General features: G+C 38.1%; 1 pseudogene; it reads right to left on the reverse strand.

The window, feature by feature from the left end:
* Positions 1-5560: 5560 nt before the first annotated feature.
* On the reverse strand, positions 5561-6491 carry LOC106025676 (olfactory receptor 2L3-like; annotated as a pseudogene).
* Positions 6492-14479: the final 7988 nt, after the last annotated feature.

Raw genomic sequence — 14479 nt, forward strand, 5'->3', positions numbered from 1 at the left:
CTCATCTTCTTCCACATTTTTGATAATTTTTCTTTAGATATAAAGCCAAATGTATATTTTTAAATACTTTAAAATATTTAAAGAGCAGGTTTACTGCATCTGTTTGGAGAAAAATCCCTATCTATTCTGCAGCACCTGTCTATTCATAAAAGATTCGCTTGAAGTCATGTTAACCAAATAACATTTCTTTTGAAATTGTCATGTAAAATTTCTACTTTTAAAATTTTGTATTCCCATATTTTTATATTTTACACACTTTCTAAAGAGTCTGAGTCTCATGTGAAACTACCCATAAGCGTATATTTATTGTGGGCTCCTCATCTCTTACCACAGATCCAGATGAGGGTGGCTGATCATAGTCTCATGCATTGCTCGTGAAGAAAGGTGTATTTCCTGAAAATCCTCTCTGAATGTTTTCCAAGAAGCCCACTCGCTCACCTCTTATCCCTGTGTTCCTCAGCAGGGACACCTGTGTGGACACTCAGATACTCAGGAATCCATGTCATTTTGGCATGGAGGTGCTCTGCTTTCTCCATATGTACTCACTTGAGAAAGTCCACAGGGACTTGGACAACAGAGGGCAAGTCCAGAGCAGACAAGCTGGCCCTGGACCAAGGCTGGGGAAGGAGCCCCATCTGGCTTAAAAAAACGAATGTTCCTAGATGTGTGACAGGTCAACTCAGTGGGGAGCTTCTCTGAATATTGTTATACCTCAAAGTCTTAAGGAACCACATATTTTACATACTTATAAAGCATCCTGTGGATCACATGAATGTGTCACTATGTTTTGATTTTACTGTGTGTTGCTGTCTTCATAGAAGTTATTCAGAGTACAAGATACAGACAGAATATCTTGTCCAAACAATATAAGCACAAACTTTTCACTGGACTAAGAGGAACTAGCTGTGTAACTGCCTTGACTATCTCATGTATACATATTTCTTTTTGTTTTCCTTTCTTCTTTTTTCTCTTTGCGCCACCACAGTTTGCCTTTTCTTTTCAACAGTTTCTTCCCTAGCCACAGTAACTATTGTATATTTCGGATCTATTTTACTCATTCAGTTTCTCACACCAGTGAGAAAATCTGATGTTTATACATATGGATCTGATTTACTTCACTTACAGTATGCTCTAAAGATGGGCAGTTCTGTTGTTTCCAAGATTTACCTATTACAAATCGTGTTGCTATAAACATGGGTGCCCATATATCACTGTGGTATGATGTTTTTAGTTCTTCTAGGGTGATACTTAGCAGGAAAATAGTTGGGTCAAATAAAGCCTATATTCCTTGTTTTTTGAGGAATTTCCATGTTGATTCCCACAGTGTTCCCAACAGTCCCCATCATTTATTATTTGTTGCTTTCTATTTATTTTATGGTGGATAGAAAAATTAAAATATCAAATTTCAAAACAAGATAATAGGAAAGTAACAGTGATATTTATATTGCATATTGTTATCTTCAAAATCTTTTCTCTGATTTCCAGATATAGGCACGCAGATTTGATCAAACAGTATGGTGCAAGTTCTGCTGAGAAAGGGTCCACTTGTGAATCAAAGATCCATGGTTGCCATAGGGATGAGGTCAGCTAGTGTCCTTCTGGAACTCTGACTGGCCTCTTTGCAGGACCTCTCCTCAGGCCCATACTGGGTATCGTTCTAGCTTGCAGAGTTCCAGGTCCGGTTCCCATGGCCCAAAGAGACCCTGCCATCCTTCATCTAGTGCTGCCCTTGCAGTGCTGGGGATGGATACTGGGACCCTGAGCCAGCAGGGAAGGCTGAGCAACACCCCACCCCTGTGTATTGTTTCTATCATAAGTGTGATGGTGTTTCGTTCTGACACAGGATCTTCCTCATTTTTTCTCACTGCCTTAGAGCTTTCAGTTTTCTCACCTTATATTACTTGTTGTGCCCAGAAATTGGGCCGGTGTTACTGAGTCTGGCCCTGTCACTTTTCCTCAGTATTAGACCTCTCTTGACTGCAGATGAGTTTGTTTATGTGTTTCCAGTATAGCAGTCTTGCAGTTGTGTTCCACTTTGCATTTCATTCAACTGAGAACTGCCAAGAGGCAGAAAGGCTCACTGTCATGTTTGAGCCCTGACCTTCATCAGTAAAAACCTCCATTTCCTGAAAATGGGTTAAATTCTATGATGCAAGGGAAGTGTTTCAGCAGGACCAGTTGATTTCTTCCTAATGAACTGCAGTGTTACACATTTTCTTTTGAGGAAAAAATTCCACCTTAAATGTATCTCCATGGATGACTGGCATTTCCCTAAGCTGGGTCACAGAGCATGAGAAGGAATTGCCTTAGGTCGCCTACAGCTCACGTCTTACAGTTAATATATAATAGCAAAGTTTCCTTATTACATTTTACCTAATTATCATAATTTTTAGAAACAATAAAACTACAAATCTATCAGTTCTATTGAAAATCTCATGTGATGGCTTAGGGTGGAGATTAGAGTGGGAATCTACCTGTCACACACATTACCCATGGCAAAAGCAAGCTATTAAGCAGATAAACTAATAGAACTACTTCAGAGTTCAATGGTTTCAGCATGAATCATGCAATGTTTTCCAACATATCCATTTGGCTATAGAGAAATGAATGTGTGCCATTGTACTTTCAGGGTCTCCATCATTGCCCCATTGGAAAATCTCAGGCTCCCCTCACACTGTGTTTCTGCCCTGCTTCTCCCCATAGCTCTCCAGGAGGAAGCAGCACAGCAGGATTTGCTCCCCACAGGAACCTTCTTCCTCACAGAGCTCAGCTTGGCTGGAGGAGGTGGTGGGACCTTCCTGTGTCTGTAAGTGCACAGATGGATTCTCTAGATGCTGGGGCAGAGACTGATTTCAACCACACCCTCACATTGGGGTCAGCAGAAGGGGTGCAGTAATACAGGAACAGTGATGCGGCCAGGACAGTGGTCATCCTGTCGTGGGGACAGCATCTGCTTGGGGTTTGACTGTGCTTACATGTAACTGGCCCTGTCAGCTCTAGCTGTGTTTTACCTCAGAGATATTTTACTGACTCATGGGCTATTGGTGCATTTTGTATGTGTTGTAGGAAGTTATGATAGATTAAAATAACAAAAAATCATTTAGAAGCTATGTAAAATGCATATAAATATTGGTGCACAGGGATTATTATTTTAAAAATAAACTAGGGAGCAGTGGTCATTCTGGGAAGCGCCCTGGCAATGTTCATGACAGATTTCCCATCCTGTTCACCTCGCCTTGATCATAGGTGCAGCTGAGACAGAGTGAGTTTGATGCATTCGTCTCATAATCTAGACTTCACCTTGAGAGAGGGCAACACCAAGGATGTGGTCTTTGGAAGGATGAATGTGGTGGAGGGAAGCACACCCAGTGCACAGAGGACCTCAGCCTCTGGTCTCAGGGTTTCTGATCACTCCCATTCTGGGAGGGGCAGCACCTTTCATGCCTCATTCCCAGATGTGCACTGGAAACTGCCCATTGCTGCAAAGTTCAGAGCAGATTCTCCCTGTAATGGTCACTCTTTAAAGATTCATCCATTTTAGAGCATTTAGGGTCCTGTTCAAATTGGGATGACCTCACTTCTCAGCTTTCAGTTAATGACACTAGCTGACAATACAAGGTTCCAAATTCTATTTTCATTGATTACTACAAAGAGAAGTGTAGCAGACATAACCAAGTCCTGGAGGAAAGCAGAGAGTGAATGTACAAGTTCAGATTATCCAGTCTTTAAAATGGTAAAGATCCGAGAAGGAGAACCTTATACATGGAGTCTCTTTATAGCAGTGAAAGCACACGTGGATGAGCCTGACTTCCATCTCCTCTACTCTTTCCCTGCTTTGGATGGAATGGGAGTGTTTTTGTCTCCCAAAATGTACTCAGTGCTTAGTAAGTACTTAGAGATTCATGGTCAGCATCAACAGCAATACTTATTTTTTTTCCCAAATTGTAGCATCACAAGTGAGAGGATGTAACATTTTCACAAAGAAGAAATTAGTGCCCTTTTCATATTATATTACATAGAACGTTTTGCTATGACAAATTTTTCTTCATAAGAATTGGAAGAAACCAGTCTTACTCTTGAATTTTGCAATACAACTTTTCAGTTATTCAATGATGGTCATGGTCATGCTCTTGTCATCTGTTCAGTCACAGATCTTCAGGTGTGCATCTCTCTGTCAGCCTGAGGGACATATCAGTCACCACTGCTGTTATAGTTGGTATAATAAAGTCTTTTCCCTATTTACTTCCTATACTTTTTTCTTTTCATTTCTTGTCACATAATGTTGATTCTAATAGAAATACTCAGACATGCATAGAATTTACTTTTTACATGAAGTTAAAATGCAGAATGAGTTGGCATATTCCAGATGCCTTTACTAAGCTTTAGGAAGATGTTTTACTATCTAACTTCTGTGGGATCAAATCAGGGAAATCTCGGCTATGTGTCACAAAAAATATAGACCCCATCCTATTCTTTCTGAGTGACACATCTGAATATCAAGGAAACTTTCAACATTGTCTTTATTGTTTTAGTTACTATATGTATTTCAACAAAAAGAAAATGATGAACTATGCCATAAGAGTGTGCTCCCAAAGTAAACCAAAATGAAGGGAGTAAAATATTTAGAAAGTACACAGAACAACTTCAGTTTCATTAGTTTATAACAGGGAAAATACTTTTAGTGTTCAGTTAGATCTGGGCATTACAAACATTTAGCATATCTTGGGCTAGTTTATGAAATTTAATTTATAAAAAACCTGGAATCATGACAGTTCAGGAGGTATTCATAATATAGCAAAATGCTTAAATGTTTTAAAAAGTGATCATAACAAAGCAAATTGACTTCATTCCCTTTCAAAATTCTTGCCCTTGCTTCAAACGTATTTACCCTCGACTCCTTTCACCTCTGATATAGTTCTTTCAGTCTCTTTGTGATGTCGTTAGATGTGGCAAAAATACAGTGAATTCTGCCGTCTGGTGCCATGTGATAGGAAAACGCAAAAGGGTATTTTTTTTCCACTTTCCTCACCCGCTATGGCACTATGCAAATTTGAAATCTTCTCCATTGTCAGAAGAACCACTAAAGACTGAAGGTTTGAACTAATTCAGTACATAAGGGGGCCACAACAACTCAAATAATGACAGGAAAGAGCCCAGAACTGCTCAAAGAGGGGCAACAATGAAGGGACAATTGTCTTTAAATAAGATGGAGGATTCTGAAGGTTGACAGAAATGTGATTTACTGTGTTAAGTTAAAAAGTCAACAAAGTATTTAATAAAGTTTCATGCTCTGAAGCATTTTAATGATTTTCTCATTTTCTTTTGCATTTATCTAGTTTAATAAAATAATATCCTGCTACTAATCAAAAATATAAGCTCATTATTTTGGAAGAAAAAAAGCAAAAAACAAAACAAAAAAAAAATACCCACCAGAATACATAATTGTTATATCATATGTTAAGACCTTAAAACTTAAAGATTAGTTTTAGTTCCTGAGGTCATGTCATAAACTATTTTCTGGTGGCTATCCATTCTTCAACATATTGAGGCAAAAAATTGCCTACATTTTCACAGAGCAGATTCTCTGAGTCACTCTTCCCAGGGCTCCCATCACTTCCTTTTTCCTCAGGCTATGGATCACAGGGATGAGCATCAGGGTGAGGATTGAGTAGAAGACAGCCAGGACCTTGTCCTCTGCTGGAGAGCAGAGGGACTTTGGGTGGAGATACATGTAGATGAACGGTATATAGTAGAAAGTCACCACGGTGAGGTGGGTGCTGCGGGTGGAATAGGCCTTCTTCCTGCCCTCCTGTGAGCACATGCTGTAGACAGAGAGAAGGGCCTGGCCAGAGGAGAGCAGAATACTCAGGAAAGGAAACAGGAGAACTAGACTGGTGCTCACAAACACCATGCACTCATAGTCCCTAGTGTCTCCGCAGGCCAGAGTCAGCACGGCTGGGACATTGCAGAAGAAATGATTAATAGCTCTGGATTGACAATCAGGAATTTGGAAGACATAAGATGTGGGAGCACTGGCATTGATACCACCCCCTGCCAAAGATCCCAGGATCATCACATCTTACTGTTGATGTGGATGGGGTAGTGCAGAAGAAAGCAGATAGCCACATGCCCATCATAGGTCATGGATATCAGGGCCAGTGCTTCTCAACCTACTAAAGTTGTGAAGAAGAAACTCTGAACCCAGCACCCAATGAAGGAGATGGATTTGTTTCCAGACAGAAAGTCAGAAGTCATCTTGGGGATAGTGGTGCAGATGTACATGAGGTCTATGAGGGAGAGCTGACTGAGCAGGACATACATGGGAGTGTGGAGGTGGGCATCCAGGAGGATGAGCAGTACCATGGCCAGGTTTCCAGCCAGGGCCAATAGGAAGATGGGGATGATGAGCATGAAGAGGGCAATGTCAACCCGTGAAGGGGGAACAGGCCCAGGAGGATGAAGTCAATGGAGGTCTGAGTGTAATTTTCCATGGTGTGTTCCTATTGTTTAACCTTAAAGAGAGACATAGCAGTGAATACATACAGATCAATTCAAGTTTGACAAATTCCCTAGTGCAAGTTGTTTGTGATATTTTTCATTTATTATTCAATTTTGTGTTGATTTTGAATAAGTAAAAATTATTTATTTACTAAGACTCTAATTTACAAAATAAATTTATGAAGTTTGTAAGAAACCTTAAAATTGATCGAATAATTGTTTATTATAACTTTAATGATGTATGTGCTGCACAGCAATGTGCTGACTTATATGACATCATTCTCTGGTTTTTGATCAGCACATACGCTTGAAAATACTTATAAAGGCACCCATAATAGCTGTCCATATTAAGAGTAATGTTTTATAAGTTCTATATGATTTAATATTAGATATTTATTTTTTCAGATGTACCTCTAATACTGCACATGGTATGCACCTGTGTTGTTAGTTTTGCCCCCAAACCCTCCTCTAACTTGTGTTACATCAGGGGCCTTTAGAAGTCTCTTGTGTTCGGAAGTCTTAATGTGTCCTTGGTGCCCCACACCTTTCATATAAAGTTGTGGTCCTTCGCACTTTTGTCTCCAGTGCTGACCACTACTCTTCCTGTTCCAGCTTCTTCCTGCACAAGCAGGTAGACAACAGACACAGTGAAAGGTGCTGTGGGGGAACCCAGGAGACATAAATCTACCTGAGATGGGACAGCACCGCACATTCAGCAGGAAAATCTTTATTAAAGAAACACAAAATTGGAATAAATACATATACTTGACAAAGACAGAAAAACTGAATACTTTTGTCAGTGTTTTGAGGGAAACAATACAATTACAGGGTAAAATATTACAATGGCTCCAAAAATGGAATAGAATTTTGATACATTTTGGTCATTCCACATTTGGATATGTACTAGGGTATTCACAGTCATTTTCATAAGAGCATAATTTACAGTTTCTGCAAGGCACAGACAATTTAATTGTTCATCCACAGACGTAGCCATAAAGAATTCTTTGAATACACAATGGAATGCTCAGATTTCAAAGAGAACAAATCTTGACACACGCTATAAGATGGATAATCATTGGTAACATTGTCTTAAGTAAAAGAGCCCAGTTACAAAACGACATATGTTGTGTAAATTCGTACCATGAAGTATGCTCTATGGTTAAAGGCAAAGAAATCAGTTGTGAATTGAAGGTCTGCAGGGACTGGATGAAGGAAGCAGAGAGGTGATATTTGCTAATTACACACTTCATTTCACTAAGATAGAAAGATTTTGGAGATGTATAGTTTGTAAAAAAAATATATCGTGTTGTGAAATACTTAGTTCTATAGAATCATGCACATAGGAATGATTAAAGTAGTAAGCTTTCCCTAAGTATCTTACTATAAAGAAACAACCCCCACTAAATATACAACATTACACTAAGTGTAGATTCCCAATGTATTTTAATATAACTAAGGCAGTATTTTGTGTCATGTTGGAAACATTTACATTCCATTTTGTTTTTTTTTTTTTTTGTCTTTTTCGTTTTTATCGGTACCAGGAATCGAACTCACGACTGCCTGCTTGCAAGGCAGGCACTTATGCCGCTGAGCTAAATCCCCAGCCCCATTCCATTATTTTTTAATCTGCGAAAATTTGCAAAAAAATCATGAGTACATGCTAGTTTTTGTAATTTGATTAGAATCACTATGATAGCAGGCAGATGCAATCATGTTTCATTCATGTAAGAAATTTAATTTTTAACAGTAGAAGTCTGATATTACAGATTATTAATGAAATTGCCATCCTGAGGCATGTTGGAAAAACTTACGTGCTGTTGTCTTTAGATCTTTGGAAGTCTAAAACACTAGAACATATTGGGACAAGGTTGTTAGTATTTGTCCATCGCATGTCCTATGTCAACATTGTTTCCTGTGAAAACTGAGCATTCCACTGTGTTTGCACACCACAGGTTGTTTATGGAATGCAAGTGAAGTTGTGTTTTTGCCCTGTGGATCTGGAGAATCAGCTTGCATGAAAACTGCTATGGAAACATCTCTACTACACATCTAAACATGGAGAGCATTACATAAAACACTCCAAGAAAAAGTTACTAGAACATGTTTATATAAATTTCATCAGAATCATTTGGAGAGCAAACTGATGTAATCATGCTTAATTTACATAAGAAATTCAATTTGCAGCAGTAGAAAGCACTGACAGTAATACAGTTTCTATCACGTGTTTTATGAACAGTTCTGTCAGAGGCACATTCTCCATGAAAAGACGGTTACAGTTTCTTACAGAATTCCAAGAAGAGGATAACACAGAAAAGTAATTTCTATACCATATCTGATATTCTATACCGTATCTTTGATCCTCCATGGCCCAGGACACAGCATCACAATGCAGGCCCGCATGGTACTCTGCACACAGAACTGGAACACTGTTCCTCTCACAGGAGCGGCCTCAGGCATCAAGCATTTGTTTACATAGGGCAAATAAACATTTCTGTACAAATGTGTGTGTGTGTGTGTGTGTGTGTGTGTGTGTGTGTGTGTGTGTGTGTGTGAATGCATGGGTGTGTGAATATGGGATCAATATATATGAATCCCATTTCACAAATTCCCACTCACTTTGATTCCTCATCTGCCCCTCCAGATGAGGACTGTGGACCTCAGCAGAGCCCATGTTCACACTGGAGGACAGAGTACACAGGAGGACGCTGAGGATCAGGTCAGGCTACACAGAAGCAGCAGGCTGTGGCTCAGGACTCAGGCCTGGCTGAGAGGACAGAAGAAGGTATAGACTTTGCAGCTCGTCCTCACATGCTGTCGCAAGGAGAGTGACAGGGTTTATTCAGGGTACGACTAGGTCTAATCCTGATAGTATTCCCTCCAGGGAGATGCTTACCATGACCTTCTATAAGGGAGAAACCTGAGATGCAGAGATTATAGGTGAATGGTTCTAGCACACCTCCTATCCAGGTATACACATGCATGCACAAATATACATATATGTAAATATAAATACTCACGCACATACTACTACCAACATATATGATAACACACATAGGCATGTATATTCATGCAAATAAATACAAATATGTGTATTCATCTCATGATAATGTAATTATCTTTCTAACATCTTTACATAGGGATTCTGAAATAATGTAATTCCACTCTATAATAATCAAATACAGAATGAATAAAAGAAGATAAATTTCTGAACTATAAATTTTCTAAGGTGATATATGATTGAGAGAGTATGTGAAAATCGTGCTGCATCTCAAATAAAATTATGTTTTATTAACAATTTACTTTTGCATGTTATTGTGCACCATTTACCTCTAAATTTTACTTTCATTTCACTTGAACCTGAGACAAATACAAATACCTTGACAGAAAAATATGGTTGAAACAGAAGCAAATGAAAATTTTGTCTTATGTTCAGTGATACAATTCCTGCTAGAAGAATTTGGTTACAGTGAAACAGCCCCAGAGTCTGAAGAGTAAATCAGGTACAAGTTCTCCATCAGGTGTAAAATTCTACAAATGCTGCCATGATCAAAATGAATTCTGTGTTACCATTTGAGTCAAAATGCGTTAGTTCATTGCAGAAACCATCTCACTTTCTATTGAAAATATACTGAGGTGGTGACTGAGGTCTGTGTCCTGTGAATAAAATGCATAGACTTTTCCATCATGGTCTCCTTGTCACAGCAGAAAACCCTGAACCACCATGTGAGCCTTTCCTGATCACAAGGAGACTAAAGGAAAGAGGTGAGAACAAAGGAGCAGTGCCCCCCAAAGTCTGCATCATGCAGTTCTCACCGCAACACAGGCCCCAACATGTGCTCCATTTTACACAGGGGATTCTCAAGACAGATCTTTACAGTAAGGCTGCTTTCATTGCACTTGTTCTGATCATGAATGGCGGAGCAGGAAGACTGTGAATTTACAAAGACTCTGCTTTAATTGTGCAGGGAGTTTTCTAAGAAACCCCAGATTGTAATGTTAAGAGCCTCTAAATGAAATAAGCTGTCAAACACCAATTCATATAAAATAAATGCTCAGTTCTCAAGTTCATGACAGGATCTCTCTGGTTTTTCAGAAATCTGAAGCACTGTTCTCTCCCCTGCGATCTGAAACATCCTACCGCTCCAGAAATTCCCATGAACTGACCTGCCTCAGTTATGTAGGTGTAAGTACACTCACACTGAGAACAAAGATGACTCAGGTCACTGAATTCATTGTAAAACAAGTCCTTTAGCAACTTGGCTGGCAGAGGGGGTCAGTGAGGTGAGTTCTTATGGCCTGTGCAGGAGCTCTTTTCAGTTTCCTTCTCTACAAGCATTTCCACAACAGATTTGTGGAGGAAGACCCAAGGATTCCATAGGAATCTAAATTATTTTCTGCAATTAGGACTAAACGATCTCAATTTATAATGGCATAGCATTTGTTTTCAATATGTGAGATAGTGTGGAGAGCCATTTTATTTTATGAAGTGTGAAGTACCCAGTAATAGTTTTTGTGCTTGAGTGAATCAATGGTCTATCTCTCTGCATTTCCACAATGACGCATTAGCATTCATACATAAACTAGTCAGTGGATGGGAAGACATTTCATGAACACATAAAAATTCAATACATACGTAAGTGACTTAATGTTTTTAGAACATATGCCACCAGATAATGTTTATGGTGAAACCCTGATTAAATTCTAGCCAATAACACTCAGCACAGGTAAATTTGGGTACTAAGGTTGCTATGAGCATGCAGAGAAGCAAGCATGGATGACCGCAGGCTGTCTCTGAGGAGCAGACAGTGCACATTGAGGGCACGGCTGGGCCTAAAGCAGGTACTGAACAGCAGCCGCAGATCCAGTCTCCATCACTAACCTCATCATCTCTGTGTACAGAATCACCCTCACAGGTACCAAGACTCTTGCTTTCCACTCTGATTTTACAATGGTATAGATTTCAAATTTTTTTTTTGTAAATTATAAATATTTGCTTCTGAGGGACACATTTGCAGGTCACTACTGTAGATATTATTGTTAACATTACAATCATGTTGCTGAATCTCTGAGCTCTGAATAGAAAATTAAAAAATAAGTTGCAAAAATTAAGAGAACAAACCAAGAATTGAATTTAAATACAAACTTTTTCAGAGCTACTCTTCCTATCCAAAGCATTTTTAAAATTTTATTTTAAAGAAGGCAAAATTAAACATAACAAAACAGAACAAAACACATCATAAGAAAACAATTTAATAAACACAGATTTCAAAGCAAGACCACCGGAGATCTTCACAGTCTATAATATTGTCTCTTGTTTTCTTCTAAATAGTTGTCCATGTCTTTACACACAGTGAATTCATACTGAACAAAATAGTACTAAACTGATCAGAACAGGATGATGCATGCATTTTTGGTCTTCAAGACCAGACAATAGGGAAATGAACAATGGCTGCTATAATGTCTCTTGTTCTCTTCAAAATAGCTGTCCATACCTTTATGTATGTTGAAATTAAACAAAAACAAAAACAAAAAAACAGACTAATATCACTCTAGACAGAGAATAATAGTATTGCTAGATTTTATATCATGCACTATGGAATTAGCACTGGGTATCTTAGTGTCTCTTTTTCTTCAGGGTATCTGTTCATTACATTGTGCATTATAAATTTATTCTCATAAACTGTTTAGAAGTCCTACATATTCGTGAATCTATGCCTGTATACCTATCCTTTCTGTATTCGAGGGAAAAATAAATCAAAACCAGAAAACAAAATAAATTCCTAGAAAAAAACATGAAATGAAAAAGACATAAAACCATAATACTAGGTGATCTATAGTATACTATGATGTCTCTTGTTATTATCAATAGAATTGCATATATCATCAGGCATAATATAATTGAACATAGCACTACATAGCACTGTTAACAAAAACAAAACATTGGAGTCATTATAGGACTTCAAAAGCAGTTAATGATCAAACTCAAATGGTTATCTTATTACATCCTATCATCTGCAGAGTAGTTGCCTCTATTCTTAGACTTGATACTATTAAGCATACCAAATTTGAATAAAACCAGTCAAGACAAACCAGCTTCAAATAAGATCAGTCATAGTAAGACAGTGTAAGTAATACAGGGCTTCAGTTTAAGTTAATAGAATATTAAGAATAGTTGCTGTAGTATATACTGCTATTTTGGGGATAGCTGTCTGTGCCCTCAACTCTAGTATGAGTAGGCAGACTGGAACAGAAAAAAAAAAAATCAAACTAAACAGAGTGATAAGACTAATGTGGCTTTTAAATCCTGATACACTATTAACAATGTCCTCTGCCATCCTTTTTTAGACAGTTCCTCCTCTTTCACTTTCACAAAATGCTTTGTACATTTTAAGTCCCACTAACTTCATTAGATTTTAGATTAGGGGGGGCAACCAGCTATCTGTCTAAGTGGTTCTGAACCTTTTTGCCCCTGAGCTTGATCTTGAACTGTATTCCTTTACCTACTAAAGCCTTAAAATTTTCCTTACTTATAGCTGAGTGGTTTTCCACTGCACAGAAGTGACATGACTTTCCAATCTATCTGCAGCTACTAGATAAGCTTTCCATATTTTTCTCTGGTTTCCTGTAACATAAAGCATTGTTTTCTAATCTTTGAGTTTTGATTCATTAAACCTCTTTCAGGTAGATTATATTTCCTATTCAGAGCATTTTGATAGACCCTATCTCCTGATCTGCACTGCCTGTGTTTCTTTTTATTAGTATATCAAGGCCACCTGTGTTGGAGATTATAGGAAGTCATCTCTGTCTGATCTCTGCTATGCTATTTTTCTGCTGTTGGTTGTCTACTTTTCTCCCATTACACTGTCTGCCTCATTCATTAAGGCCTCTCTGCCTCTGTTGCTAGAATCTTAATGATTTTTTTCTCTCTCTCTAGAATGCCCTTCAGTAATTTTTGTAGGGTTGGATTGGTGGTTCTGAACTTCCTCAGTTACTCTTTGTCATGGAAACATCTTGTTTCTCCATTAATTTTGAGACACACTTTTGCAAGGTTCACCAATCTGGGTTGGAGGTTATTTTCTTTCAGGGATTGGAATACTTCATTCCAAGCTCTTATTGATTCAATAGTTTTTGTGGAGAATAGTCATGATTTTGATGGGTTTTCCATTATAGGTGATGTTTCCTTTCTCTGATCACTTTTAATATTCTATTCTTGTAATGAATTTCTGGCATCTTGATTATTATATGTCTGTGTGTAGATCTGTTTTGACTGTAGGTGGCTGAAGGTCTGTATGCCACATATATCTGAATATCATTTCTTTTTCCTATGCTTGGCAAGTTTTCCTTAATTATTTCTGTGAATAGCCCATGTATTTCATTTGTGTTTACTCCTGCTTCTTGGCTCACACTTTTTATTCTTAAGTTATAGATCCTTTTGTCATCTTCTAGCCTTTGTATTGTTACTTCCTGGTTACTTGTTATTTTTAAGATATCTTTGCTTTAACAATTACATGTTGAAAATCTGTCTTTAAGTTTTGAAAGTCTAACTTTAGTTTCTGTTGAGGAATTTTGTTAGCTTTCAATGGAGTTTTTAATTTCCTGGTAATGTTTTTTGATCTGTTTCATGTATTCTAGATTTTTTTATATTCCTCATCAAAGGTTTCTCTTCTTTTCCTGGGTTCCTCTATTCTTCTATCTGTGTCTTCTTGAAGGGTGCATAGCATCTCATTTATTAATCATTTTATATCTTGAATTAAAATTTCAACTTTGAGTTCATCTATGAGGTCATGAAGATATTTCTTTGTGTCTGCTGATGCTGTATCTGATATTGCATATTTGCTGCCCTTGATCTCTTCTGTATTTATCTCTTCTGGACTTATTTTCCCTGCGTCAATGGCTGGAGGCTTTTTCTTGTTTCTTTCTCTTGTTATGCTTCTAGTGTCTTTCAGACAGCTGTATGGTGGAGATCTCAGGCCCTTTCTGT

This window comes from Cavia porcellus, unplaced genomic scaffold (genome assembly GCF_034190915.1).
Source record: "Cavia porcellus strain 051 isolate PalLab524CR breed Dunkin Hartley unplaced genomic scaffold, mCavPor4.1 scaffold_2, whole genome shotgun sequence".
Classification (NCBI taxonomy): Eukaryota; Metazoa; Chordata; class Mammalia; order Rodentia; family Caviidae; genus Cavia; species Cavia porcellus.